This window comes from Macaca nemestrina, chromosome 19 (assembly GCF_043159975.1).
Source record: "Macaca nemestrina isolate mMacNem1 chromosome 19, mMacNem.hap1, whole genome shotgun sequence".
In the NCBI taxonomy this organism is placed as follows: domain Eukaryota; kingdom Metazoa; phylum Chordata; class Mammalia; order Primates; family Cercopithecidae; genus Macaca; species Macaca nemestrina.
Window position 1 is genome coordinate 65,198,163 of NC_092143.1, and position 26,444 is coordinate 65,224,606.

Here is a 26,444-nt window from a genome sequence, read left to right on the forward strand (position 1 = left end):
GCTCCGCCTCCCGGGTTCCCGCCATTCTCCTGCCTCGGCCTCCCGAGTAGCTGGGACTACAGGTGCCCGCCACCTCGCCCGGCTAGTTTTTTATATTTTTTTAGTAGAGACGGGATTTCACCGTGTCAGCCAGGATGATCTCGATCCCCTGACCTCGTGATCCGCCCGTCTCAGCCTCCCAAAGTGCTGGGATTACAGGCTTGAGCCACCGCGCCTGGCCTCTCCAAGAATTATTTTTCATTTCATGCTTCCATTCTGATACTCTTTAAGATTAACATGAGCATACCTAGTATCACCTGGATAACTGCATAGAACCAGAGTACTTTCATATAACGTTAACATCTCCCATTGCATTTATGCTGATGATCAAGTTTGCAAGAAATCACATTAAAATCATATCTAGAAACGACATGAGAGAATTTTAACACCACACAGCATGCCCTGTGCTGAATTGCCCAATAGTTAAAGAAAGGAGAGGGACATGCATATACACACACACACAAAGATTCATTCACATGTTTTTTTATTTTTATTTTATTTTTTAAATATCTTGATATTTCAATAAGCCTAGAAAATGGTAGATTTAAACTCATATCCGGCTGGGCACAGTGGCATGTTCCTGTGGTCCAAGATACTCAATAGGCTGAGGCAGGAGAATCTCTTGAGCCTGGGCAACAAGACAAGACCCCATCTCTTAAAAAAGAAAAACCACACACACACACACGCACACACACACACGCACACACACACACGCACACACAGACGCACACACACGCACACACGCGCACGCACGCACACGCACATGCACGCACACACACACGCGCACACACACACGCACATACACACGCGCACACACACACACGCACGCACACACAACAGAAATCCTTTACCTGCAGACGCCGAGAAATGCTGCATAAAAATGGAATAGTTGAGCTCTGAAAGAAGAAAAAGAGGGAGAGACAGGCCTGTTGATACTAGAAATAAAAATGAAACTGAATCTTGATTCTGGCAATCACTCATGCTGATGAATAAGCATGGGGTGGGATAGGGGAAGGGGACTAATTGAAGGCAGTGAAGCCTAAAGTCTTAAGTTTTATAATGAATAGAGAGTTATACAATGTAGAAAGCTGGAAGTGTAACTCATACATAAAGTCACATCTTGGGCCAGGCCCAGTGGCTCACGCACTTTGGGAGGCCAAGGTGGCCAGATCACCTGAGGACAAGAGTTAAAGACCAGCCTGGCCAAAATGGCAAAACCCTTTCTCCACTAAAATACAAAAATTAGCCAAGCACAGTGGCAGGCACCTGTAATCTCAGCTACTTGGGAGGCTGAGGCAGACAGAACTGCTTGAACCCGGGAGGCAGAGGTTGCAGTGAGCCGAGATTGAGCCACTGTACTCCCAGCCTGGGTGACAGAGCAAGACTCTGTCTCAAAAAAAAAAAAAAAAAAAAAATCATGTCTTGACGGGCTGCAATTCTGGCCAAGTAAAACTAGAAAAACTCTGCGGGCTGTCTGGAACCCAACAAAGAATATCTCTGCTTTGGCTGTGTGTAGGGGAAAACATGTTAAGAGAAAGCAAAAGACTTGGCCTGGACCTCTGATGGGTTTGAAGTCTGAATGCTTTTCTTCACAAGGACTGGGAAATCCCAAGTCAATAAAACATCACATATTTGCTCACAACTTTGGGGCACCTTGCAGAAGACATGCAAATCCCTTTTCGAAGGATGTCACTGCATCTTTGTCACACAGAATTTTCACTTTAAAATGTGCAAGTCCTGTGTAAAATGAGCCCACAAGAAGAAATTACAAGAGAGAGTCAGCAGACACAACAGAAGGATTGAGTGGCCTAGAACTAGAACTAATAAAATCATAATCTCAGAGCTAATATGAAAAATATGAAAAGTATATTTAAGCTGATTAAAGACATTAAAAAGCATAAAATAAACAGAAGAATATAAATGACAAAAAATAGATTTGAAAAATAATTAAATAGACATACTAGGGAAAAATATACCAAAATTTAAAACTCGATGAGTTAAAGAACCAATTAGATGCAATTGAAAAGAATCATTAATGAGTAGCTACGAAAAAGTTAACCAGAATAGATCCTAAAATTATAGATATTTTAAAGGATAATTATGAAAAATTAAGACATTTAGAAGAGAATAAAAATGTTTAACAATCTATTAGGAATTTAGAAGAAAAGAAGAGAGTGTCAAGGAGAGGCAAGATTTGCAATGATAATGGCTGAGTATTTCTCAAAAGTGATTGAAGGGATGACTTCTCAAATGAAAAAATATGAGTCTTAACCAGACTAACTAAAGTAAAAATGCTCTTTGATATAATATACCATTGCGAAACAGAAAGAGAAAATCATAAAACTAAAGTAAAACAATAGGTGAGCCTAAAAAGAAAAACATTCAGACTAGCAATTGACTTCTCAGTAACAAAAGTAGAGACCAGAAGATAATGGAATAATTTCTTCAAAGCGCATAAAAAAGCAAGAATTCTTTAACCACCTAAACTACCATTCAGTAGTGAGGGTATTGAAATATATACATATAGATAATTAATATATAATTTAACATATATAATTTAATATAGATAATATTTGTCTATTATATAGTATATAATATTAAAAGGATTTATTCACAAACCCTCAATGAAAAAAATTTCTGTTTTAAGGACTCCAACTTCCCCTGTCCCCACATAATTAAGTTTGAAAGAAATGATGAGGTTGGGTGCAGTGGCTCAGACCTGTAATCCCAGCAGTTTGGGAAGCCAAGTTGTGGGGATCACTTGAGGCCGGGAGTTTGACACCACCCTGGGCAACACAGCAAGGCCCTGTCTTTACAAAAAGCAAAAAACAATTAGCCAGACTGGTGGTGCAAGTCTGTGACCCCTGCTACTCGGGAGGCTGAGACAGGAGGATTGCTTCAGCCCAGGAGTTTGAGGCTGCAGTGAGCTATGATTGTGCCACTACACTCCAGCCTGGGTGACAGAGCAATTCCCTGCCTCAAAAAATAGTGATAATAATAAAATTTCAAAGTAAAAGAAATGATGAGCAAAGTAATTGATAAACATGTATAGAAATTTAAACAGCACTATTTTTAAAAATACAGGGAAACAATAAGAAGGAGTGATTTTAAAGCATTCTAAGAGCTTGGCATTTTTAAAGAAAATAGTAAATATACTGACAACTGTAGATTTGATCTGGTCAAATGATCATTTAAAAAATTGGGCCAAGTGTGGTGGCTCACGCATGTCCAGCACTTTGAGAGGCTGAGGCAGGCGGATTGCCTGAGGTCAGGAGTTCAAGACCAGCCTGACCGACATGGAGAAACCCCATCTCTACTAAAAATACAAAATTAGCTGGGTGTGGTGGTGCATGCTTGTAATCCCAGCTACTTAGGAGGCTGAGGCAGGAGAATCGCTTGAATCGGGAGGTGGAGATTGCGGTGAGCCAAGATGGTTCCATTGCACTCCAGCCTGGGCAACAAGAGTGAAGCTCTGTCATTAAAAAAAAAAAAAAAAAAAAAAGGAAAAACAGGCACTAAAAGAATAGAAATCAAATGTTTAAAAGAAGATAAAGGGAATTTTTTTTTTTTAAGTAGAAAAGATGGTAAGAAGCACCAAAGAACAAGCAGGCAGTTAGAAAGCAAAAATGAGATGGTAGGAATTAATTTTAAATATCAGTAATCGCAACCAATCTAAATGGATCAAACTCCTCTGTTAAGAGACAAAAGCTCTCAGGCTGGATTATTTCCATTTAAATGAAACATAGGCGCTATAGAACAGGACACATAATGTCACAAAGGAAAACACAGACTTCAGAAATGCAAGATATGGAGCGGCCTACAAGAAACTAACTTGTCTCTGAAACAAGTCAATAGCATGAAAGAAAAAAAAGGGGAACTGCTCTATATTAAAATAGTTTGAAGAAGTATAACAAATTAAATACATTGACCTTGTTTAGCTCTTGATTTAAATTACCAACCATAATAGGGCCAGGCGCAGGTGGTGGCTCATGCCTGTAATCCCAGCACTTTGGGAGGTCGAGGCAGGCAGATCACCGGAGGTCAGGAGTTCAAGACCAGACTGGCTAACACGGTGAAACTAAAAATACTAAAAATACAAAACTTAGCCAGGCATGGTGGTGCGTGCCTGTAGTCCCAGCTAGTCAGGAGGCTGAGGCAGGAGAATCACTTGAACCCGGGGTGAAGACAAGACACAGACACAGAGGAGAAGCCGTATGAAGATGAAGGAAGTGACTGGAGTTATCAGCCAAGGAATGCCTGGAGCCACCAGAAATTGGAAGAGGGAAGAAAAAAATCTCCCCTAGAGAATTTTGTTGAGAGGGAGCGTAGCCCTGCCATCACCTTGATTCCAGACTCTTGCCCTGCAGTTAGAGAATACATTTCTGCTGTTTTAAACCAGCAAATTTGTGGGAATTTTTTACAGGAGCCCCAAGAAACTTACACATATACCTCTCTGCATAGTTGGTAGATCAAGCCAACAAAAAGTAATAAAAACATACAAAAGATTTCAAGCGCATAGTCAGCAGTTTTTATCTAATGAGCATATGTGCAATCCTGCACTCAATTAGTTGTTAAAATACCCCTTATTTTTCATTGCACATGAATCATCTATATAAATTTGAGTCATCTTGTAACAGAATGATTTGTCAATATTGTAGAGCTGAAATCATTTTTATCCTCTAAAAGAGCAGGTGCATTGCCCAAGTAAGAGGAAAATTGGCTTAGAACTTTCTGACCTTTTAGTATCCTAGAGACAGCTTGTCTTTTTTTCTGCTTAGGAGAGAATATAGTTCACTAATTAACCACAAATAAACAACTACAACCAGGCTCTTAGTTTTATCTATTTTGGACGACTCTTACAGGAATTAAAATTTTCAAGGACACACAGATTCCTTTGTCATTTCAAAGTAAGCACTCATGTTACAGGCATTGTCATCGTTACTAGCAGCATAATTACTCTTAAAGGAACAGTCCCCAGAAGGAAGACGGTTCCCCCCTCCACCCCCGCCCCCCGTGTTGCTGATCAGCCCTGAGGCTTCATAAGTAAATACACACAAAGTTAACATGCTTAAATAAATGTTGCATGAATCAGATCATGCATTTTATATGCCTCTCTCTCACACACACACACAAAAGGTAGGTTCACAAGTATAACACAGTGAACATCCAGGGAGAAAAAAATAAAATAAAGGTAATTTTCAGAAAATAGCCCTACCTATCCTTCTTAACTAGTATACCAACAAAAAACAACAATCAAAATATAGCAACATGACGGGAAGATACTGACAATATAAGCTGTCTTTTCCTTTCTCCTTGAATTGCATCATTCATACCGTTACCTCCTCGGGGCAAGGACTAGGTTATTATTTTTTGGCACAACTCTATTTAACCATGCAATGTGTGTGCACTTCCAGCTTGTAGAAATATTAGATAATTTTATTAAAAGAAAAAAAATCTCCACACTTTTGCACCCTATTGTGTCTCCTGGCCCCCAGCAAGGAAAGAAATCTTTAGAACTGAATCCAGTTTGGAAGAAGGGATGTTTGCCTAGTGAAGCATAAAGTATATCCTAGGATATCTGGGAGAAAGGTCACCATACCAGGGTTTCCATTTCATCAACTATACACTGTCACGGCATTTCCTGGAGGGATTATGTAATGTATTTGGACAAAGACCTCTCTGGTTGCCCACTCTTAGTGAAAAGTAAGCTTTGGAAAGAACAGTTAAGGCATAAAAACACAATTCCTGAGGGCAGCTTTGCAGACAGAGCCAAAACGTCTCATGACCCATAAAATACGTTAAGTTCTAACCAGCCCTACCACGGAGAGTGTCAGAATCACATCGAACAGCATGAGCCACATCTGCCAGCAGACGTCACATGATGGGTTCCAAATTTCAGTTTAATTCTCATTCTTCCTCATATTGTGCTTTCTTTCTGAACTACACTGATTTCTTTTCAATTGTGACCTGGGCAGTTTGCATGGATGCCTTACATAGGTAAAATGGTACCTTCTGAAGAGCCGTCCAGAATGTTAGGTAACATCAAATTCCTTGTGCCAGATTTTCAGAGACAAAATACGGGTGTTCTAATTGCCCTTTCTGAAAACAATGATTTAAAATTTTCTTTTCCCTTCTGAAGGGGCCATCCCAACCTATCTGACGATAAACTGATGTGTTAATGTTACTCCTTGATTTGCAGGAACAGAGCAGTTAGAACCAAAAATCTTAAGTGAATCACAGCATGCAAGTGTCTCCTGAATAAATAGAAGCACATTCCTTTAGGGAGGTAGACATCATAAGCCAGGCGTTGTTAATGAGTGAAGAGAAATGCTTAGAGCTTGTGCTTGGAGACCCAAGTCCTGCAGTAAAAGGACTTAGGAGTTGCCCTGTCCCTCTGATGTTCCCTGGATCTGCAGCTGTAGAGCTTCTCCCTGGTTACTCCTATATCTGGACCATTACAACTTTCTTCTCCAGTAGATTCTCCATATCACTGCCAAAGGCTGTCTTTTCCTCATTGTTTTCAACTACCCATACATTTCTGGGATGCTACGGCCATTTTCCATTGCCCTAGGCAGCAAGACTTAGACTCGAAGAAATTCGGCCCTGACAGTCTCTGAAGACTCTACAATCAAAATACCCTATGCTTCAAAGTCTCCCAAGGGCCCTCCCAAATGGTCTTTATTCCCTTGTTTTCTCCCTTCCTTTGTTTATTTGCTGCCTCTACTTCCCCTCCCCCCATAAGAAAAAGGAGGAGATATACAGTGCTCTACCAGTTATGCTGAAGTCACACTGACCCCACGACACCAGCTCGTAGGCTCACCCTGCCCTCTCCAAGGTAAACAGTGCCTGAGCCCTTCCTGTCCTCTTTGGCAGCTTCATCAGCCACCTGAGAGCTGTCGCTGCCCAGTGCCAGCTTCCTTGTTCTCTGTCATCCACCCACCTCACCCCCACCCCACTGCGTCTCCCTAGTCCTTGGCTTTTTAGTGGGTTCCAATCAGACTGCCAGGTGGTGTACACATTCATCAGATAAACACGGTTTATCTCACAGGGGTGACCATTTTTCTCAAATTGAAGATGGGTGGAATGAAGGGAAAGGAATTAAGTAATTTATCTAAGTCATCTGAAACATAATTTTTGTAGTAAACAAACACGGATGTGTTACGGAGTAGAATGCAAAATCTACATTAATTTTTAAAATGAAAATGAGACTTCAAAGAAGTTTAGCATCTGTGAAGGGTGGCTTCTGGCGGCACCAATAGGTCTCTCCACTTGTACATTCTCACTTTTCTCAACCTGAGGGGCCAGGAGAGACACAGGAAAACACATGCCAAAATCCCAGGCTGTTCTTGACTTATTAGTCAATTTCTTCCTTCACTGATTTGAGCACCTCCTATGTGCCGGGCCCTGTGAATATAAATATGATTTAAACAAGTCCCTACCTTCAAGCAGCTCACAGTCTAGCAAGATTAATGCAAATAATCGGCTCTAACAGAATGTAATCACTTTTACAATAAAGGTATGTGCAAAATGTTATGGTATCACATATAACATAGCAATTAACCATTTCATATGTTTTTCCACCATGTTTTTCGTATGTATCATATGTTTTTCTACCATATCTCCTGCCCTCAACAAAGACTGCCTCAGGTGTTACATTTCTGTGTCTAATTAATTTACTTTGCATAGTACCAAATGCATATAGAACCCAATGCATTATTTTGATGCTGGGAAGTGGTCATGGTTAAACACATTGTTGTGGATTGAATTGTATTCCCCCAAAAAAGATATGCTGAAATCCTAACCCCTAGTACCTCAGAATGTGGCCTTATTGGGAAATAGCGGAGGTAATCAATTAAAATGAGGCCATCGGAGTGGCCTTAGCCCAATATAACTGGGGTACTTATAAAAAAGGAGAATTTTGGACACGTACACACAGAAGGAAGACAACAGGAAGACAGACAGGAAGAAGGTGGCCATGTGACTGGAGCGATCTGTCTACAAGCCAAGGAGCACCACGGATTGCCAGAAAACACCAGAAGCTAGAAGAGACAAGGAAGAGTCCACCCCTGGAGCCATTAGAGAGGACGTGGCCCTGCCAACACCCTCGGTTCCGGACTTCCAGCCTCCAGAACAGGGAGAAAATACATTTCTCCTGTCTTAAGCCACCCAACTTTTGGTACCTGTCATGGAAGCCCTAATAAACTAATATACAGATGCATGTCATTTCAGTGTAAGTTTCTAATATTTTTTGGAAAATTAAACCTCGCCTTTGCCATTCTTGGCAACATTCTTTGCTTGAAGCTAACCTCCAAGTCATTTTCTCTACTGCAGTGGTTCTCAACGTGTGGTCGCTGGGCCAGCAGCATCAGCATCAGCAGGGGGCTCATTAGAAATGCCCTACACTTCAGGTCCCAGCCCAGACCTTCTAAAGTCAGAAACTGTGTGAGCAAGCCCTCCAGGTGATTCTGGCTTGAGAACGGTGGCTGTACTGAATGCATGGGCCAATCTCACTTTGCTTCTGAATCCTGTTCTATTCCAAGTATTAAGGATTATTACAGATTAGTTCTCATCTTCCGAAATATCATAACAATAAAAATAAGCTACTGCTTTCATTATCATTATCCCCAAGCTAAACCTCTAAAGATCCAACAGAGTTTCTTTGGAAGGGCTTTTAACTCCGTGATAGACAAAACTGGTTAAGTGAATGCAATGTAGAGATTTGGGGAATTTTCTCCCATACTTGGCACCGCCCTGCTGCCTTCGAAGCACCTCAGTGCAGATGTTCTCATGCCACAGAATACCCACCCAACTCACCTGACTGCCCCATCCAGGCCTTGTCCTGTCATTCCCCAGAATCCCAAATTTCCTCCTCTCTTCCTTCAATAAAATGTCCAGGCTGGGCGCAGTGGCTCACGTCTGTAATCCCAGCGCTTTGGGAGGCCGAGGTGGGCTGATCACGAGGTCCGGAGTTCAAAACCAACCTGGCCAATATGGTGAAACCCCATCCCTACTAAAAAAGTACAAAAATTAGCCAGGCCTGGTGACGTGTGCCTGTAGTCCCAGCTACTCGGGAAGCTGAGGCAGAATTTCTTGAACCCAGGAGGCAGAGGTTGCAGTGAGCAGAGATCGCGCCACTGCACTCCAGTCTGGGCGACAGAGCACGATTCTGTCTCAAAAGGAAAAAAAAAAAAAAATCCATTCACTTGCAAGTTTGGTCTCAAGAGAGTAGTTGGTGAAAAATATTGATTAATTTATAATTAAAATATTAATCACTAATGACCTCCCTCCTTAATTGATCCAGGTTGTATAATTTTCTAAGTTTTTTTTTTTTTTTCAACCTCAATGAACTCTATTTGGGAAGATTTCGAGTACTGTGTCAAAATAAAATGAAGGTCTTTTGTTTGTTGTTTTTCTGGAGGGTAGGTTTGGAGACTGGGTTGGCCAGTGCCCTTTAAATGACAAGTTCATGGAGCAAACACTCAGCTAACACAAGGCCAGTCCTGTTTGGCAACTGCTTCCCATTCCTGGGTCAACAGCCCATCAGTCTGTTGACCTTGAAGCCATGGCACCAGGCTTATCCTTGTACTTTTGCTGCATTCCATATTGGGTGGGGTTTTGGTTTGGGTTTGTGTGTATGTGTGTGTATGTTTTGTTTTTTTTTTTTAGATATTTCAATTTCTTAACAGGAAATTTTAGCTGCTGGTTTGAATTTAATTGAAGTATTTTGTATGTACACCTTAAGACCCTCAGGCTAGGGTATATTTTTAATAAATAAAACAAATAAATTCTAAGTTTGTACTAACTGAAATGTCCTCATGTCTTCAATGATGGCCCTCTAAACGAAAATACTGAAAAAGGCAAGAATAATGCTGCCTTAGTGGCAAATATATATATGAAAAGCAGCCCAGATTTTAAAAGAGAAAAAAATTCATGGCCTAAATTTTCCTGGAAATGAATCCCAGTTCCAACTTCCAGAGATCACTCTGAACCGAAAGCCCCAGATAGGAGGAAAGGGAAATTGGTGTGTAATGAACATTGTGCCAGGTGCTTTATTTCTTTACGGGACAGTTGGGTTAAGTGATTTCAACCAATCAGATACAGCTCCCTGAAGAGAAACTCCCATTCCTGGTCAAACTATAGGACTGACTCAGGTTTGCATATAATGCATCAACCAAAGTTAGGCCATTGTATTAGTCAGGATATTCTTTTAAATAACCAGAGGGCTTTGTTGTCTCTTAGAATTGGAATGTCAAGTGGGAAGATAAGTTTCAGGGGCTGTTTGATTGAGCAATCCAAAAATGTCATTAAGAAAAGATCCGGTTTCTTTCCATCTCTCCACCCACTCTACTTTTTACAAGTCAATCAACCCAAGTTGTCTTTTTGTTTTGTTTTGTTTTGTTTTCATGATGACAAAATGGTGGCAGCCGTTCCAGACTTCATACTGACACGCCACAGCAGCTGGAAGAAAGATTCTTTTCCTCTGTTGCCTCTCTCAGAAGAGTGAGGAGGCTTTTTTTGCAGAATGCCCCAACAAAACTCTTTTCTATTTGTTCTTTCATCGAATATTTACTGAGACTTACTATGTGGCAGGCACTTGGGTTTTATTAGAAAACAAAACAAGATGTTTGCCTTCATGGAACTTCAGCAGAAACTTACATTTTAATGTCTTTTGAGTCTTATTTGAGCTGTCCCTTGACTTCTTAGGTTCTGGTAACCTCACTTATTCCCTTTGTCCCACAAACTTAGGTGTGGTATCTGTTTTTAGCCATTAGCGATCTCTGGTTACCTGAGTGTTCCCTTTTTTCTCTCTTAACCTTTCAAAGAACAAATATGTGTCTCCTTTCTAAAAGGGATCCTGACTGATATGGGATGAAAACCTAAACAAATATCTGTTTGCAATGAGAAAAAGTTGGGAAGGTGAACGCAAAGCCTGAGTAGGAACCCAGTCTATAATCACTAGATGATGTATCCCCAGCTGGGACACTGCCAAGCAAAAGGCCATGGGTCAGCTATACTAACAGAAATTGAGGACTGATTTCTGTAAAAGCAGCGCATATCTAGGCATTACTGGTAAATTTATCCCTAGGCATCTATCTATGTGAATGGGTTTGTGTTGAACAGAAAGAAACCTTCTAGGAGAAGTTTTCTGAATAGGTACCCAGTGGCAGAGAAGGTACCAAAGGAGGGAAGGAAGAAGGAAGAGATTGTAGAAAGAAAGCACAGTGATGTTTCCTCTGTCCACTCACAGGGTCTAGGTCTGCCCCCCATGGAGAGACAGGGAGCAGGCTGGCCAGAGAAGACAAGCAGCACTACTTGAAGCCCAGGTGACAGCTGGCTGGAGCGTTCTCTGACTCTGAACTCTGTGGGGTCTGGCTCATTCTCTCTTTGGGCCCACTTTATCTGGGCTTTCATCTCATCATTCCACCAAAACTGCTCTTGTAAAGGCCACAAATGACCTCTGTACTGCCAAATCCATCACTCAAATGTCAGTTCTCATCTGACTTCAATATCAGCATTGCTAATCTTTTGTTTTCTTCTCCAGAAGCTTGTATTTTAGAGACATTCAGCTGCTCTGAATAAGTGCCAAATAGCTAAAGGAAAACGAAACCATCATCTAATCCATTTGACTAATAAGAGTGATGACAATAGTAATAGCTGACATTATTGAGCATTTACCATGTGCCAGACAACATTCTAAGCACCTTATGTGGATTATCTCATTTAATCCTCACTGCAGTCTTGTGAGATAAATGCTATTATTATCTTCATTTTATAGATGAGGTCTCTGAGGTACAGAAAGATTAAGTAACTTGCCAAAAGTCACACAACCAGTAAGTGGTAGAACCAGGAAGTCTCTGTATTTCCATTGTTTGAACTCAAGCGAATCGAATTCCCTATCAGAATTTTCAAATTGTCATCCGCATATGTTTTGGTGATGTACATATCAGAAGGAGAGAGAACTGAGTTTAAGGATGTCAGGTTCTTAGAAAGATCACCACACTAGTCTGCCTCCTCCACACTACTGTCTTAGTTCAGACCATGGCTGGCCATGGTGTACTGACCTGCAGCCAGAGGGGTCAGAACACCATTCAGAGGGACCCGGAGGGGCGTGTAGTCCAGCAGACAGAAGGTCTATGGATGGCGAACAACATTCAAGAGGCCCGGGGTTCACAGAGCAGGACAACAGGAAATCTCAGGAGTGGATGATGTTCTCATTAAAGGCCAATGGAGACATCCATTGGAGGGTTCCAGGGACTGAGACACCGGGTTGAGATTCAGGAGTAGAAGTATTACCCCTGAGAAAGGAACTGGAAGAACAAAGCAAAACAGGAGCCCTAGTGGGAAAGATATTTCAGCAGATTATAAAAATTGAGACTCAGGAGCAACATACAAAGCATAAAACCATAGGCTCCAGGAGGGCAGGGAACCTATTTGTCCTGCACCATCATATTCTCCTACACAATCTGGCACACACCCCATACTGTTCTATGACTTCCAGGTATCCAGTCTCAAACCGAAGGCCTGCCACCAATAGCATGGTCAAGTTCATATTCAGTGGATATTGAGCACTACAAGAGGTGCTGTGCCAGTTTCTCTCATGCTGGGTCTAGGAGCACTGGACTAGGAGTTCTTGAATGTCCCCAGCTAAGGATATACACATACTAAAGACCAGGTTGAGGCTGGATCTGCAGTCTGTTGTCTTAGCAGCCAACAGAGAAGGCATGTGAAGGATAAAAACTAGACACACCAAGCAATTTCCTTTTATCTTTCTTTCCAGAAGTATTCTTCATATTTCTAAATTTTTATATAATTGCTCATTCAAGTCATACTGCTGGCAGAGGCTGAATGTATCACCAAGCACTCTCAAAGTCTGATAAAAACTGATCGGATAGTCTGATGTTTTTGAATAACCTTAGCAAAGAAATCAATTAAGATCAGAAGCAGATTGTTTCCCAAAATTTTCTTTTTTTTTTTTGGTAAATATCCTTTATGTATTGATTTTGACCTGGCTAAAATGTTACTATACATTTTTAACCATTGTTGAAATACTTCATAAAAATGACTAAATACTAAAACTAAGTGACATCAGTATTCAAAACAAAATCAGCTAGTTAAAAAGGACTCATTCACATAAGTACAGAAGCACCTTTTGGTTTTATTATTGGTTAATTATTGCTTTATTGTTAATATGGTTAATATATTGACTTCCTATTATTTCAAAATGTAAAATCGTGCAAAACTATGAATTCGTTACAGCAAAACTTCCAGTGCTCTTAAAATATATTTTGTTTCTTTGTGACAATGGTGCACTTCCCTTTCTTGTTGGTTTATCATCCCATGAACCGTAAAGTCCCAGTCTCAGTGACTGAATCTTTAACTCCGTGAAGTCTCCGCATCATCAGAAAGTTCATGTCACTCAAAGGATGACACGTAGAACAATGGTCCCCAACCTTTTTGGCACCAGGGACCGGTTTCCTGGAAGACAAATTTTCCATGGACAGGGTGGTGGGGATGGTTTTAGGGTGAAACTGTTCCATCTCAGATCATTAAGCATTAGATTCTCATGAAGAGTACACAGTCTAGATCCTTCACATGCACAGTTCACAATAGCTTCGTGCTGCTCTGAGAATCTAATGCAACTGCTTATCTGGCAGGAAGCAGAGCTCAGGTGGTAATGCTCGCTTGCCCACCACTCAGCTCCTGTTTTGCAGCGGCTTCCTGACAGGCCATGGACTAGTACTGGTCTGTGGCCCCGGGGTTGGGCCTCCGAATGTAGAGTCAACTGTCCTTGCTCATAGAATTCCACTTTAACCTTCTCCATCTTATTATTTCCATCTGACCAAAAATACTTCCATTATAAAGAATGATGAAACAAGAGAATACATCAGAGAAGTTAATTTAAAACATTGTAGTTCTAAATTTGCATTGAAAGTAACAGTATAAATTCAGTATAAACTGAAACATTGGAAAAGAAATTTTAAGACAAGTAGAAATGTGAACACTGACTGGGTATTTGGTAATATTAAAGAATAATTGCTAAATCTCTTGGGTATGATAATGATATCATAGTTGTGTTTTTTTTTAACAGTCTTTATCTTTTAGAAAACCATACAAACATTTTCAAATAAAATGATATGATGCCTGAGATTCTCTTAAAAATACTGCAGGAGTGGAGGAAGAAGGTGTTGAATTTGGATAATGGGTATGTGAGTGTTAACAGCACTAAACCGTCTCTCTCTGTATGCTTCTACTCCTTCTGCATCTCAATTTTGTTAATTTTCAATGGGGCCAATAATAACAGTCATAAGATTATTATATATATGTATACATATGAGTGTGTGTGTATATACATATACACACACATACTGAAGTAGCTTGAGTATGACTGGAGAGTCATACTTGCCTAGCGGCTCAACAATGTTTTCCTCCAGAAACTCTCTTCATATGTTTGTGCAAATTAAGATACTTAATTCTGTTGCTTTCAAATAATCTTAATTCTTTTGCTTTCCACTATCATAGGGTTTCCTGCCACAGATTCACCTCATCCTCCTCTTTCATTCATAGAAAGCAGGTTGAATCAGATTGAATATGAATAAAGAGAATCAAATTAGACAGCAATCCAAAAGGAAGTCAATTAGACATGTCATTTTGAGGGGTAGAAGAAATGGTAAATGCTGGCTTACTGTATTAGTCCATTTTCAAACTGCAATGAAGAAATACCCAAGGCTGGGTAATTTATAAAGAAAAAGAGGTTTAATGGACTCATATTTCCATATGACTGGGGAGGCCTCACAATCATGGCAGAAGGTGAAGGAGGAGAAAAGCACGTCTTACATGGCGGCAGGCAAGAAAGCAGGTACAGGGGAACTGCCCTTAATAAAACCATCAGATCTGGTGAAACTTATTCACTGTCATGAGAACAGCATGGAAAAAAACCCACATCTATGATTCAATTACCTCCCCCCAGGTCCCTGCCATGACACATGGGGATTATAGCAGCTACAATTCAAGATGAAATTTGGGTGGGGACACAGCCAAACCATATCACTTACTTTTTTAGTTTCTAAGGAACGTACTGTTTATTACTAATCTTCAGTACTAGAGAAAAACCTTTGACCATCATATAGCATAAGATAGCCCTAATTCTTCTGTGCATCTGGGGAAATGTTACTTCTGCAATCTCTAATATGCAAAAGGCTGAGGAACATTACTGTGTCTCTTGTTACACTTCCAGAATTTTCCCTCTAATCCCTTGAGTTACCAGCAGTTAGCATTCATTAAGAAGTCAAGGCCAGGCATGGTGGCTCATCCCTGTAATCCCAGCACTTTGGGAGGCTGAGGCAGGTGCCTTGCTTGAGCCCAGGAATATAACACCAGCATGGGCAACGTGGCAAAATCCTATCTCTACAAAGTGGGGAGGATCACCTGAGCCTGGGGAGGTTGAGGCTGCAGTGAGTCGTTATCGTGCCACTACACTCCAACCTGGACAACAAAGTAAAGAAAGTTAATACCTGAAACAAGTTTCTGAGGGCTAACTTCAGTCCACTAATGTAAACAATAATAATAATAATAATATAAATTATTTCCATTTTATGTATAGGAAAACTAATGTAAAAGAAGGTTAAATAACTTTTCCAAGAAATTCAATAACCAGGGAGAAACAAAGCCAGGATTCAACCCCGATCTCGCTTGATTCAATGTCCATGCTCTCCGCCATGCTCACAGACCTCCTTCAAACTTAGAGAAGCTACTCCAGGGAAGTGCACACCATGTTCTCTCTTTAAATGCATGACCACAAATTCTCAGTAGGTGCTCAACTCTGCTGGGAAATCCTGCTACACTCCTCCATTTAGGTCAGTCCCTCTATATTATCTATCATCTATAATAAATAAAAATCACAATACTGCCCTTTGCCACACATCTCCCTCCAACTACTGCCCCATTTCTCTGCTCTCTTTCATAGCAAAATTTCTTGAATGAATAGCCTCCTTTTCCTTCCTTCCTTTTCTCTGCTCCCCTACTACAATGAGGCATCCATCTCACAATAGAAATTGCTAATGTCGGCCGGGCGCGGTGGCTCAAGCCTGTAATCCCAGCACTTTGGGAGGCCGAGACGGGCGGATCATGAGGTCAGGAGATCGAAACCATCCTGGCTAACACGGTGAAACCCCGTCTCTACTAAAAAATACAAAAAACTAGCCGGGCGTGGTGGCGGGTGCCTGTAGTCCCAGCTACTCGGGAGGCTGAGGCAGGAGAATGGCGTAAACCCGGGAGGCGGAGCTTGCAGTGAGCTGAGATCCGGCCACTGCACTCCAGCCTGGGTGACAGAGCAAGACTCCGTCTCAAAAAAAAAAAAAGAAGAAATTGCTAATGTCATAGGCTCTAATGACCCCCATCTTCCCAAAGTTAGTGCAAGATCTTCTCAACCAACATCAACCACTCTCAACACAGTTGATCATACCCTCCTTGAAACTCTCATCTCTTAGACTCCATGACACCAAGCCTTGGTGCACCTAGGCAGGAATGAGGGTTGGGTGAATTCAGGGCATAGAAAGAAAACCAGTGTGGCTGGAGGGTGCAGAGTGATGGGAGAGCAAGATGAGGTATTTGAGGTGCTAAGGAGACATAGCATCATGTGAAAATCTAAAAGGTGAAGGGAAGAGTTTGCGAGGCTTTAAGGGGATTTTAAGCAGGTGACCAGTGTGCTCTTCAAAGGTCACTCCAGCTGTTTGGCAAGTGGACCATGCAGGCAAGAGAGTAGGAACAGGGACAATTAGAAGGCTCATAATAAATTCTAAAGAAGTGTTTGTTGGCTTGAATTAAATTGGGAAGAAGAAGGAGGGCACCAGTAAGCAGAAATGTCTGGAGGACAGAAACAGAGCCAAAGACTGCAACTCCAGGCAGCAGATAAAGTGCTCTAGGAATTAGTGAGGGGACAGTCTCACCTGTGGGATTCAGCCCAGTTTCCAGCAAACCCAGGAAATTGCCAAATGAGGCCCCCTGTCCAGAGGTGGCCGTGGAGTCCAGTTGCTCCTCTAAGTGGGGAGTAAACTGCCTTCTTCAGCACCTGCAATTCCTATCAAGTAATGTTCGGCAGCAGGGAGAATTTGACTCATTATCTTCCACTGTATCTGTCATGTCACATTACTCCTAGGGCCCTGACAGAACACTCTAGAAGCATGATGCATTATGACTTGACACCAGTTACCCAGTGCTGTACCTCATTAGAGGGAGCAGGGAAGGCGTGAGCTAGGGGTAACCCGCTTTGTACTATCCCAACTCTCTCCATGACTTCATCAGTCTCTTGATCTTTTTGTGGTTGTCATTAGGGGTTCAGAGTTTTATGTCCTGGTCAATTTCCAAATGACAGCTTTTAGTGTCAAAGTGATCAAGGAGAGCTGCTTTCCCCTCCCCCTGTGACAGCGGCAGACAATCACAGGAAATTGATCATGTTGGATAAACTCACCTGATCCTAAAAATGATATTGGCTTCATGCTCCAGGGCAGGGCAAAAACAACTGAAAAATAATTGCCAGTACACCCCAGAGGGAAATTCCTTCCCTTCCCCAAATTTGACAATCAATCTAATCCAGTACACGTGACTAAAAATCACTGCTGTAAAGAACGTAATTCCATTTACACACCAAAGATGGCAGTTTGGTTTGAATAGGGGATCATTTTGTCTAGGCTTTTATTTTTCTTCATGAGAGACTATATTTGCAAGACTGGCAAAGACATACAATACTAAAATAACAATCACATTTAGGACAAAATAAGCATGTCCTGATGCACGTTCTTACCAATCTTAGATTAACTTGTCTTTAGCCGTGTTTTGATCATTCCTTCTCAATTTCTAAAAACATTCCAAAAACAAAAACTATATGCATCATTGCAATGTTCTTTTCCACCTAGTCTCAGAGTTAAATGTGCTAGCTATCTTCAGAAAACACTCAAAACACTCAACATTTTGTGTTACTTTAGGCTTTTATAAATGGAAAGTTTCCAGATGGGTTTATTCATCTCTGGAAGTGAGGAATCAACCTGACCAATATGATTCAGAGAGAGAGAAAGAGACTTTCTGTAACCAGGAAAAACAGTTTACATTCCTTTACATTTAAACTCCAGATGCAACCAGGCTTTGAATTTTTATATTCCTTGAATTCTTAGGGAAGTACTGGGGAAGGCACTTGGGTAAAGTTGCTCTCTAAATTAGTATGAGAGCGTTCATTTAGAGGTTGTGACCCTATAGTGTGTGCTTCTGTCTCGAACATATTCAGCTAAATATGGCATGTCTACTCATCACTTAAGAGTACCTGGCTGGGTGCAGTGGCACACTCCTGTAACCCTAGCACTTTGGGAAGCCAAGGTGGGCAAATCACTTGAGCCCAGTTGTTCGAGACCAGCCTGGGCAACACAACAAAACCCCATCTCTACAAAAAATAAAAATAAAATAAAATAAAATAAAAAAGAGTACCCAACTTTCTACAACAATATGGGCTGGTGCTCATTTGTATGTTATTAGAGTCTGTTTGATTTGTTGTTTTTCTTCTGAAACCTCTGTTCTCTCCCTAAGTCCTTCAAGGTCCAGAGGTCCTCACCTGCCATGCACCCGCCTCAGGGCCACCCACTATGCCAGTTTGCCACCATGCCTCCTGTCTGCTTTTTTCCAACTAGGAAAATGGTCCTGATTAGTGTATAAGAAACCAAACTATTTGGGGAAAAAAAAGCCAGAGTTCTAGCAAATGAACCAGGATTAAATTTCAGAACTGTGTTTCCTAGACTCTACAAAATGTAGTTGGAAGGAGAGTCAGTAGCCAATAAACATACAAGAAACTCTGAAAGTGTTCAGCAAGGAGGTAAGTTGATAAAGGACAAGGGAGACATCAGAAGACACATGACAAGCTTGCCCAATGTCATCCAACAACAGCATCTAACTATAAGCAGTATGTCAGTAATATTTCCCATCCACAAAATATGGTCTGTTTTTATATCCATGTATCTATCTATTTATTTACTCACAAGATGAATGTATGTGTTTTTCTTCACATTTTCCTGAAGATATCAAAGGCCATAAAACTTAGAAAGTAAAAACTACAAATGAAAATTATGTGGTGTACATGTTTTCTGGATTTGTTTTAGAGGGCTTAATAGGCAAATATTTTTGTCAAATGAAGGTTAAATTTACTTGGATATAGGGTGATCTAAGAGCTCAGAATGAATGGAGCTATGTCACCTAGTTAGGCAGCGTGGACTCAGGCAGGATCCTAGCTCTAGTATTGATTTCTTGTTGTAATTCTTTGGGTAAGCTTCTACTCCTTCTGCATTTCAATTTTGTTAATTTTCACTGGGGCCAATAATAACAGTCGTAAGATTATTGTAAGGATTTAGTAAAACAGTATGTGTCAAGCAACAAGCATAGTTCCTAGCATACCTTAGGTGATCAATGGATAACTAGTTCTTTCCCCTTTTACCTCCAGTTAGATTTTAGACATATACAACAATCTAGGTTTATAACGTTTTTTAGAAGTCCGTACTTACATTGTAGTATAATCTGTAATCAGCTTGAATATAACTATGAGATGTTTTTCCTTCATTCTAGATTCAGGTTTATGTCTTCCTCTTGCTTATTTGAGGACTAAAGTCAAAATGTCTATACCATCCTGTATAGCCACGTATGGGTCTTGAGCACTTGAAAAGTGACTGGTCCAGCTTCAAATGTGCTGTAAGTATAAAAACACACCAGATTTCAAAGACTTAGAACAAAAGAGAGAATGCAAAATATCTCATTAAGTTTTATAGTGATTGATTACTTTTATTATTATTATCATTATTTCAGAGAAAGAGCCTCTGTCTTTCTCCCAGGTGGGAATTCAGTGGTATGATCGTGGGCTCACTACAGCCTTGAACTCCTGGGCTCAAGCAGTCCTCCCACCTCAGCCTCTTAAGTAGCTAGAACTAGTGCCACCACACCCAGCTAATTTATTTTATTTTTAGTAGAGACAGGGGCTCACAATGTTGCTCAGGCTGGTCTTGAACTCCTGGCCTCAAGATAGCTTCCCACCCTGGCCTCCCAAAGTGCTGGGATTGCAGGCATGAGCCACCACACCTGTCACATTTTTTAACGACAATATTTTCTGTATAGTGGGTTGAATCAAATCTATTATTAAAATTACCTTCACCTATTTCTTTTTCCCTTTTTAGTGTGGCTACAGGAAAATTTAAAATTATATATGTATTTCATGTTATATTTCTATTAAACAGCATTAGTCTAGAGAGTAAAGACCCAGAGATATCCCAAATAAATCTCGAAAGGTGGGGCTGAGTGTGGTGGCTCACACCTGTAATCCCAACACTTTGGGAGGCCGAGGCGGTCAGATCACTTGAGGTCAGGAGTTCAAGACAAATCTGGCCAACGTGGTGAAATCCCGTCTCTTCTAAAAATACAAAAATTAGCTGGGCAGGGTGGCAGGCACCTGTAATTCCAGCCACTCGGGAGGCTGAGGTAGGAGAATCACTTGAACCCTAGAGGTGGAGGTTGCAGTGAGCCAACATCACGCCACTTCACTCTAGCCTAGGTGACAGAGCAACACTCCATCTCAAAAAAAAAAAAAAAAAAAAAAGATATCTCAAACAGTGAGCGTTGACCATGTTCACCAACAGCCCAAGGGCCAAACTCAGAATTCAGAGTCCACAAACTTAGTGAGCTCAGTCCTCCTGTTGCTTTATGTCTGGCTTAGCTGACCACTCCCCTTCGGTTCCTGCTTTTTCTGACGATGAGAAGTAACCCACCACTGCAGGAAAAGAGCTAAACCAGGGCTATCAATCTAAATGAACCATACTTCCAGTGTTCAGTAGCACAGGTGATTAATGGGGACTGCACTGGGCAGCCCAGTTCCAAAGAACAACACCCTCATATCTTCCTGACTATAATAAGATAGTTCCCTCTGGTGAAATTGGGGTGGATTTTTACAATAGAAATATAGCCTCCCCCAAAAGAACCAAGCTCAAGATATTCCCCTAATCTTAACCAAGCCTTACATTTTTATGTGTTAAGATTACAATAAGGCCTGGCGCAGTGGCTCAGGCCTGTAATCCCAACACTTTGGGAGGCTGGGGCAGGCAGAGAGCTTCATCTCAGGAGTTCAAGATCAGCCTGGGCAACATGGTGAAACCCCTTCGCTACAAAAAGCACAAAAGTTAGCTGGGCGTTGCGGCGCATACCTGTAGTCCCAGATACTCAGGAGGCTGAGACAGGGAGATCACTTGAGCCCAGGAGGTCAAGGCTGCAATGAGCCAAGACTGCGCCACTGCACTCCAGCCGGGGTAACACAGTGAGAGCCCATCTCAAAATTTGAAACAATTACAATAACACCCTTAACTCAAATACTAGCCTCAATTTAATAGTTTAGGTTTGGCCTGGCAATGAGAAGAGTTGGTCTCATAATAGGCTTATAAAAGACTGATGGCCTAAGAGAAAGCAACCGAATTGCTCATTTGCTACTAGGTGCCGGATGTTTAATTTTAACCCTTGAAGAATTCAGAGGCACACACCTCGACTAATTGCACACTGGGTATGGAACATAGAAAACAGTGGCCATGTAGGAGTTTGAATCAAAAGGACTTTTTTAGGTTAAGTTGTTATTCTTGCCTTTCACTGAATGACAAAATATTTTTTTAAATCATGAAACACCATGCAGTGTGTATCTCAGGTGTCTAAGGCCCCATTAGTAGACCAGTTGTATTATGGAATGGTGTATGATCTACAAAACCACACTGGCTTATTTTACACTGAAGATTGTACATAGGATTTTTAAAGTGACACCTTTAAAATACTGGGGAAATAAAGATGAACGCTTTCCATATAGAATTCTGAAAACTAATTTTTGCAAGGGCATTAATTATTATTCTGGGATAAATGCAATTTGAGATTTCCCCACCCCCAAAGAAAGAAGGCTCAAGTGGAGCTCGTGGTCAGGGAGAATTGGGGAGCTGTCATGAACTCACCAGACTTATACTCATGTGTTATGCTCAGAACACTAACCATTTCTCCTCGTTCCTTGATTTGACCAGATATCTTATTTTTTTGGTTTTTTTTTGTTTTTTTTTTTTGTTTTTTTGAGACGGAGTCTCGCTCTGTCGCCCAGGCTGGAGTGCAGTGGCGCGATCTCGGCTCACTGCAAGCTCCGCCTCCTGGGTTTACGCCATTCTCCTGCCTCAGCCTCCTGAGTAGCTGGGACTACAGGCGCCCGCCACCGCGCCCGGCTAATTTTTTGTATTTTTAGTAGAGACGGGGTTTCACCGTGGTCTCGATCTCCTGACCTTGTGATCCGCCCGCCTCGGCCTCCCAAAGTGCTGGGATTACAGGCGTGAGCCACCGCGCCCGGCCTTGACCAGATATCTTAAATTGATTTATCCACTTCATAAAATGTGCTCCCTTTAGAAAAGCAAATCTGCGCTTTTTAAAGAGCAAATGTCACTTAGTTGAGTTGTTGGACCACACAGGAAGCACAATGGCAGGAGCAGTGGAATTAGGAAAGCCGTCCTCTCTTTCTCTCAATTCTACCCAAATAACCATGAACTAATTATTCAGCCCCTCTCAGTCTCTGTTTCCCATTAGTAAACTGAAAGCAATGACTGCAGCTCTCCTTACCACACAAAGACGTCTGGATGGCTAGCAGAAATGACAGCATGGCTCCTTCCTCTACTTCGGGCACACAGAGGATAAGGACTTGACTACCAATTCCATCCCCTAATCCCCCTCCTTCTCCTACCACCCCATGCAGCTAAGAGCAGAGAAATAGAAGACAGTTCTGTACAGCAGGACTCAAAGAAAAAAGTAGTTAACTGAAAGCAATTAATTCTTGGTGGTTTTGAGAAAACCCAGAACTCCTAGCTAACTTGATCTAGCTTCGTAAGTCACTAAAAGCCCAGTGCCTTTTCTGTCTCCAGCACTGTACCAGCCTCCGGAAGAAATGCAAGAGACCTTCCAGACCTAATCACCATACCATATTTATAATCTTGCCATGGAGAAGACATCCACTCATGAAGCCAGCAGAACAGATGTGGGCAACTTTCAAAAACAAAGTAACAAATGGTCAGCTCCTGTTATTCTGTAGTGCTAAGGATGGAAAGAGAAAGAGTGAGTAAAACATACGCCTAATCCCATACGTGGCTGACAAAGTGTAGCGGGGTTTGCATAGGCCAGCTCTTGAAAACTCATTATGCAGTGGTCAAGGAACAACAGGGATTCGGGTGCATTCAACCACTGAACACGAGGAATATACCATTTCAAAATCGGAAGCATACACAGTTAAATCCATAGATGTCTTCAGGAATTTTTAGTAGAAAATATGAAATTTCAACAAAATGTGTGAACCATGCTGTTTCAACTTGTCCTGCTCGAAAGGACACATTCACTTCCCTTTGCCCCTAGTGGTTCTTTAATGTAACTTACATTACATTCTTTTTGAGAACTTACATCAAATTTCTTGAGCTTTTTTGCTACCACTAATGGTACTTGTCACTCAAGTGTTTCAATAGACATATTCCCAGAGAGGATCCTCTCAGGCACAGGGATAAGTGCTAACCTTCATTCTTCTGAAAAACAAATGTAAAATGGTCAAGCCAAAAAACAGGACCACCTCTGGTAGGTCCTCAGAAGCATCAGGCCATGCTGTGGGGCGTTCCTAGAGGCAAACAGCACACGTCCATGAGGAGCTCAGTGTGTAGTAAACAGATCCAGCCCATCTTTTTTATTTTCAATTTATTTGTCAATACGGCCAAGTTTAAAAAGTTCTGGAGTTGTGGCAGGCAAGTGGGTTACATTAAAGGTTCTGTTTGGAGGCAGAGAGATGGAAGATAAAGGATGTGCCACTTGTTACTTTCCAACTCTAAAATGCTTTTGGCAAGAGAAAATAACACATAAGACAACTTCTGCTTATAGATGAAATATCAGAAACTGAATTTATTCTCCTGCTTAAACAAGAGGAAAATAGAACAAAACCTGTGACTGGTTTTCAGACATTAAACAACAGGCACTGTGAGACTGTGATGTCAAGAAGATAGTCACGGCTACAGTTGGTGAAAGCCATTTTCAGGCTGCAGGACAGGGAGGATGAATCCAGCAGTTCTATTGAGTTGTAGAGTCAGAGACTAGAAATCAGAGAAGCCAAGGCAGCTAAAACTTGAGGGGCAGAGAAACCAGGAGCGAAAGGACTGTATATACAGAGAGAACTCCAGTATCTATAAAGGAAGGTCCTCAAGTATTTGGCTGAGTACTGATCTGCAATTGCAAAGAGGAAGGAGGAAGAGGAGGAGGAAGAAGAGGAGAAGGAGAAGAAATTGCCAGAGGTGAGAAAAAGAATCACTGGAAGTGATAAACAGAATAATTTCCAAAGCTTGTTCAGGGCTGGAAATAATTTGTACTCCACCAGGCAAAGTAGTTAACTGAAATCAATTAATCCTTTATGGTTTCAAGAAAACCCAGAATTCCCAGGTTATTTAATCTGGCTTCGTAAATCAGCAAGATCTCATAATATGGGGCATCAGGTAGGATCCACAAAAGGGTATTATATTACCTTAACAACGAGATTAAATTAGACCTAGATTAAAGACTGCTGTGAAACTGCCCTAACAAAGTATAAAAGCAAATCAAAAAGAAAAGCTAATTCGAAGTCATTTAGCAGTTCACAAAATCCAGCAAGTAACAGTATAACCTTCACAACGTACAATATCTGATTTTTAAAAAATTACAAGGTATGAAAAGAAGCAAGAAAATGTGTTCTATAGCAATAGAAAATCAATACATGGAAACAAGCAAAGAAATAACAGAAATGATGGGACTAACAAACAAGAGTGTTATAACCAATAAATAATAATAAAAATTGGAAATGTATAGCTACTAAGTTGAAAGTAAAGATGACATGAAACCATAAAAAAATTAATCTAGGCCGGGCATGGTGGCTCACACCTGTAATCCTAGCACTTTAGGTGGCTGAGATGGGAGGATTGCTTGAAGCAGTTTGAAACCAGCCTGGGCAAAAAAGAGAGATCCTGTCTCTCCAAAAACAAACAAACAAACAAACAAAGAAATACAAAAAAAGTTAGCTGAGCATGGTGGTGGCTACCTGTGGTTTCAGCTCGGGAGGCTAAGGTGGGAGGATCACTTAAGCCAAGGATGTCAAAGCTGCAGTGAGTTGTGATCATGCCACTGAACTCCAGCCTGGGCAACAGCAAGATTCTGTCAAAAGAAAGAGACAGAGAAAGGAAAGGAAGGGTAAGGCAGGACAGGGCAAGGCAGGGTGGAGAGTAAGACGTGGATAAGTTAAAAGTAAAAGGATGGAAAATTTTATGCATGAAAACATGAATCAAAAGAAAGTTGGAATGGCTATATCAGACAAGGTAGACTTTTAGAACACAGAATATTACCTAGGATAAAGATATTTTATAATGACAAAGGGTTCCACTTATCAAGAGGACACAATAATCCTAAATATATGTACCTAATAACAGAGTCTTTAAATAGATGAAGAAAAATTGACAAAATTCAAAGGAAAAATAAATGAATCCACAATTATTGTTGGAGAGTTTAACACTCCTCTCTCAGTAACTGATAGATCAAGTAGACAGAAAATCAGTATAGCTATGGAAGATTTGAACAACACTATCAATGAATTTGACCTGACATTTATAAAACACTCCAGTCAACAGTGGCAGAAGGTATATTCTTTTTTGAGTACACCTAGAACAATCACCAGAATAGATCATACTGGGGGCCATAAAACAAGTCTGCGTGTGTTCACTTGTGTATGCATGTACATATAGAAATTAATTTAAACGAAAACAGAAAAACAATGGAAACAAAAGTTGTTTTTTGAAGATATAAATCAAATTGATAAAACTCTAGCCAAACTGATGAAAAATAAAGAAAAGAAGATACAAATCACCAACAGCAGGACTGAAAGATAGGCCATCACTACATTTTCGATAGCAATTGAAAAGATAATAAGGGAATATTATGAATTTGATGCCAATAAATTTGATAACTTAGATGGAATGAAAAAATTCTTTGAGATGCAAACCTCATTCAAGAAGAAATCAATAATCTGAATGGCCCCTTCACAATAAAGAATTAAATTAAATTATTAAGTAAATTGAATTCACAGTTTAAAACATTCATATGAAGAAAACTCCAGAAAACTTCACATAAGGAATTCACTGATGAATTATTCCAAACATCTAAGAAATAAATAATACAAATTCTACACTCAATTTTTCCAGAAGAATACAATACTTCCCATTTCATGTTATGACATCAACATTACCTTAATACAAAAACCACACAAGATATTATCAGAGAAAATTACAACCAATTTTCTTAATAAATATAAACATTAAAATTTTTTT

At 40.7% G+C, this 26,444-nt stretch overlaps 1 long non-coding RNA gene across 3 annotated transcripts in view; it reads right to left on the reverse strand.

Annotated features, from left to right (window-relative positions):
• Positions 1-506: 506 nt before the first annotated feature.
• LOC139360046 (uncharacterized) overlaps positions 507-26,444 on the reverse strand; it is a 43,324-nt gene continuing 17,386 nt past the window's right edge. The window contains exons 4-7 of one of the 3 annotated variants that reach the window (XR_011617009.1): positions 25,166-25,278; positions 19,578-19,759; positions 891-935; positions 507-667 (exon numbers count right to left, since the gene is read on the reverse strand). This is a non-coding gene — a long non-coding RNA (uncharacterized lncRNA). Of the gene's footprint in view, positions 668-890; positions 936-13,221; positions 13,889-15,465; positions 15,523-19,577; positions 19,760-25,165; positions 25,279-26,444 lie in introns of those variants that run through there. The other 2 variants (XR_011617007.1, XR_011617008.1) reach the window with 2 other exon arrangements.